We start from the raw sequence: 5,118 nt of genomic DNA, 5'->3' as shown, positions 1-5,118 counted from the left end.
GCGGTGCCGCGGCTTCCAAAGCGATGCGCCTCGCCTCTCCTCGCCCAGAGCGAGACTCCGTCTGAAAAGAAATACACAAATCAATACTAAAAGAATTCATCCATCCATAAATAAGAAAGAAAGAAAGGAAGAAAGAAAGGAAGAAAGAAAGAAAGAAAGAAAGGAAGGAAGAAAGAAAGAAAGAAAGAGAGAGAGAGAGAGAGAGAGAGAGAGAGAGAGAGAAGAAAGAAAGAAAGAAAGAAAGAAAGAAAGAAAGAAAGAAAGAAAGAAAGAAAGAAAGAAAGAAAAGAAAAGAAAGAAAGAAAGAAAGAAAGAAAGAAAGAAAGAAAGAAAGAATCAGTCCAGCGGTCGTGGTCGTGAATCACTCCCCGGAGTCCAGGCGCAGTGGCTCACGCCCGTCACGCCAGCACTCTGAGACGCCGGGTCAGGAGGGTGGCAACAAAACGAGGAGACCCCGTCCGTGGAAAAACATTGAAAAATGAAGGCCGGGCGCGGTGGCTCACGCCCGTCATCCCAGCACTTCGGGAGGCCGGGAAGGGCGGATCGATCACCCGAGGTCGGGAGTTCGAGTCCAGCCCGAGCCACACGGAGAAGCCCCGCCTCCACGAAAAATACCACATCAGCCAGACGTGGCGGCGCCCGCCCGCCATCCCAGCTACTCGGGAGGCCGACGCGGGAGAATCGCTCGAACCCGGGAGGCAGAGGTTGCGGCGAGCCAAGATCGCGCCACCGCACCGCAGTCTAGGCAACCAGAGCGAAACTCTGTCTCGGGGTGGGGGGGAAAAAAAAACGGTCCGGGGACAGTGGCGCGTGCCCGTGGTCCCGGGTACCGTACTCTGGAGGCTGAGGCGGAAGGATCGCTCGAGTGCAGGAACGTCCACGCTGCAGTGAGTGAGCTACGACGGCACCACTGCCGGGGTGACAGAGTGAGATGCCGTCTCTAAATCAATCAGTCCATCAGATCACCGGGAGGCGCTCCCCGTGTCTCACTCTCAAAGGGTGTCTCTTTAGGCCAAGCACGCACGGTGCCTCACGCCAGTCATCCCAGCACTTTGGGAGGCCGAGGCGGGAGGAAAGAAGGAAGGGAGGAAGGGAGTAAGGGAGGAAAGAAGAAAGGCAGGAAGGCAGTAAGGCATGAAAGAAAGAGGGGAAGAAGGAAAGGAAAAAGAAGAAAGAAAGAAAGAAGAAAAGAGAAGGGAAGAAAAGAAAGGAAAACGGGGAGGGGGCCTATGTCCTCGACCGGTGACCGCCCAGGATACAGCGGGTCACGGCCGACCGACCGAAGCCTCGACCCGCGGGGCCTCAAGCGATCTTCTCCTCATCGCAGCCTCTCAGCCGCGACGACAGGCGGCCATCACCAGGCACAAGTCACCTTCTAATAATATTACGATTCTATCGAGACAGGGTCTCGCTGCGTCATCCAGGCCGGATCGCCGTGGCACGATCTCAGCTCATCGCCACCTCGGCCTCCCCGGTCGGAGCCACTCGCCCGCCCCAGTCTCCCGAGCAGTCGTGATCCCAAGCCCAGGCCACCAGGCCCGGCTCACCGTTCTATTTTTCAGAGAGACGGGGTTTCGCCGCGTCGGCCAGCGCGGTCGGTCTGGAACTCCCGGCCTGAAGCGATCCAGCCGCCTCGGCCTCCCAAAGTGCCGGAGTGACAGGCGTGAGCTACCGTGCCCGGCCCAGACCGTCTCGTTCATACATCATAGAGAAGGGGTTTCGTCAGCCGACGGGTGGAGGGCGGGGTGAGTTTCACTCAGCCTGCGTACCGGGGAAAGGGTAAGTGAGTGTGCTTTGTGAACTAGATACGGAAATCGTGTGTGTGTGTGTGACAGAGAGAGAGAGAGAGAGAGAGAGAGAGAGAGAGAGAGACCGACGAATCCCACCATGAGGACCCGGAAACGGTGTCCGATTTGGGTCCCCGTGTAGTCACCTGTCTGTGTGTAGGTGACTGAGGATTCCACAAATGAAGGTCAGCAGTATCTATGGAGCTGTTTCTCCCTCTCATGCGTCTCATCCGTGTGGTGGAGAAAGGGGAGAAAAGTGGTCGTGACGGGAAGTCGTCTTCACGCCCGAGGAAGCCGAAGGCAGGCCGAGGGGAAGGAGGGCATCCCACGTGACAGCTCCACCCCCGCGCACCCTTTCCAACGCCGGGGCCGCCGGTCCACCCTGTACGACAACCCACCCCCAAGAACAGCACGGTCCGGAGCGGTCCAGTCTCATCCCATCCGGCCAACCCGGGGCATCCGGCGGAAGTGTTCGCCGGAGGGTCGGAAAGCAGCGTCCACGCGGTTCCCCCGGGGTCTCCCGGCAAAGGCCAGCCGGGGGAGGGTAGCGGGACGTGACGGGGGCTGGGGGCACGCGCCTCAGAGCTCCCCGGAAGGCGGCAGGTAGCCGGCGGGGGACGCCGAGCCAGAGACGTCCGGCGGGATCTAGATCCGGAAGCCGCGTCGGTCCTCTCCCACAGCTCTCCTACGGAAAACGCCACGGCGGCGGCGGCGGGAGCCTCGGCCGGGGGAGAAGCGGGGACAAGGGGGAGAGGGAAGGAGGCCCTCGGGAGGATTCAGCCACGAAAACCCACTCAGCCAAGCTCCCTCCGTCTCTCGGGGTCCAAGGGACACCCCGGGAGACGGCAAGAGACACGTTCACTCCGTGCTTTTCACCTCCGTCTTTATTTTTTTCATCTTTTCCATTTTACAAGAGGTGCGCATCTCAACAACCAGACGGTGGGTGTGAGGGGAGAAGCGTCAAGGGCAGGAGTTGGAGACCAGCGTGAGCAACTGAGCAACACAAGTAGGAGAGCCCAGCTGAAAGAGATGAAAAAGGAGGAGGAGGAGGAGGACGAGGCCGAGGAGGACGAGGAGGACAGGGGGAGTGGGTGGGGGGAGGAGAAGGAAAGAAAAGAAAAGAAAAAAAGAAAAAGAAAAAGAAAAGCAACCACCAAGAAAGTTAAAATCGTCCAACGGTCGGAAGCTCAAGACCAGGCTGACCAAGACGGAGAAACCCCATCCGTACTAAAAATATAAAAGTCAGCCGGGCACGATGGCGCTTCACCGTCATTCCAGCTCCTCAGGAAGGCCAAGGCAGGAGGATCACTCGAACCCGGGAGGCGGAGGTCGCAGCGAGCCGAGATCACGCCATCGTAGTCCACCCTGGGCGACAAGAGTGAAACTCCGTCTGGAGGGGGAGGGGGAGGGGGAGGGGGAGGGGGAGGGGGAGGGGAGAGATCGGTGAGACGCGTCTCAAAATTTTATCTGTTCGCATTCCGCGTGCGTAAAACGGAAAGAACCGACCCACGAGAAATACGACCAGAGCGTACCGTGCCCACGCGTGTCATCCCAGCACTCCGGGAGGCCGACGTGGAAGGATGGCCGGAGCGTAGACGTTTGAGATCACCTCGACGTGTGAGACGACACCTGCAATAATAATAATCATAGAAGTTTAAAAAGCGATCACGTGTGCCCAGAGCGTGGACAACAAAGCGAGAGCACACCCGTACTAAAAAGAAGACGATTGACAGACAGACAGGCAAGCAGGCAGGCAGGCAGGCAGGCAGGCAGGCAGGCAGGGAACTATAGAATGAGCCAGGTGCAGCGTCTCACGCCTGTCACAGCAGCAGCGCGGGCGGCCGAGGCAGGCAGGCGGATCGCTCGAGAACAGGAGTCCGAGACCAGCCCGGGCCACACGACAGAACCCCAGACCCCATCTCACTCACATCCACACATCCACAGATACCTGCCTCCCTACCTACGGAAAACGTGAGACATGAGGAAGAACATAAAAGTCACCCGGTGTGGTGGTGCACACCCGTAGTCCCAGGGAACGGGGACGGGAGGGATGAGACGCGGGACGGCCGCTCGGTCGGACGGTCGGTCGAAATCGTCGAGGCTGGGGTGATCCCGGGCGACGGAGGCAGAGGAAGACCCCGCCGGGAAGGCAGGGAAGGAAGGAAACCAATGAAACAAGCAAGCAAACGATGAACATGACAATGACCTAGAATAACCCATGAGAATAAAGAAGCAAATAAGAGGGTACGAATAAAGCTAAAAGGTAAGGTAATGAAGATGACAATCCACCGTTTTCTCTCCAGCCCAGCCCAGCCCAGGTGGAGTGGAGGCGCGCGATCACAGCCCACGTTCGCCTCTGCCTCCCGGGCTTAAGAGATCCCTGTAGTCCCATCCCAGCTACTTGGGAGCCTGAGGTCACCAGAGCCCAGAGTGAGAAGATCAGGCAGGCCCCAAAAGAAAAGAAAATAAATACACGAACATTGTTAATCCATAATAAAGGAAGGATATACATATACGGGTATATGTAAATGACATGGGTTTTTACGTCATACACGTTCATCCATTAAAATTAACATCTATCCTATACACATGTGTGAATGATGGAAATGTCTAGTTTTATCACTAGATTATTTTCGTCGGTGTAGGTACGTGTCCGTGTGTCCATATCTACGTGTCTATCTATCTAGATAGATATACGTATGCTCACACACAGCAGCGTGCAGAAAAGAAGATTGAAAACAAGAAGGAATCGGCCGGGCGCGGTGGCCGACACCCGTACTCCCGGCACGCTTTGGGAGGCGGAGGCGGGGGAGGGGGAGGGGGAGGGGTGGGGGGAATCGCTAGGTCAGGAGTTCGAGACCAGCCCGGCCAATACGGTGAAATTCCGTCTTCGCTCAAAATACAAAAACTGCTGTTCGCTTGAGAGCCCTGGAGGCAGCGGCGGCGCCGAGCCGAGGAGGCACCACCGCGCTCCAGCTCCAGCCTGGGCGACAGAGCGAGATTCCGTCTCCAGAAAGAAGGAAGAAGGAAAGAATGGGGGCGGCGGGGGAAACACACACACACACACACACACACACACACACACACACACACACACACACACACACACACGACCAAAAAAAAACAAGAGGGAGTATTACTGGCCGACGGCAACAGCGACTCCCTCCCTCTTAAAAGTCCCGCGGACGCAAACTCCAAATGGGGCAGAGAAAAATGTAGGAGAGGGAGTTCCGCGTGGTCCCAGCTCCACCGAAGGCCGAGGCCGGTGAAGGGCACCCGCGCGTGAACGGGGATCGGCGCCCTCGCAGCGATCCACCGCAGCCCGCGGAGG

This window comes from Pongo abelii, chromosome 15 (genome assembly GCF_028885655.2).
Source record: "Pongo abelii isolate AG06213 chromosome 15, NHGRI_mPonAbe1-v2.0_pri, whole genome shotgun sequence".
In the NCBI taxonomy this organism is placed as follows: domain Eukaryota; kingdom Metazoa; phylum Chordata; class Mammalia; order Primates; family Hominidae; genus Pongo; species Pongo abelii.
Note: the sequence above shows the minus strand (reverse complement) of the source record.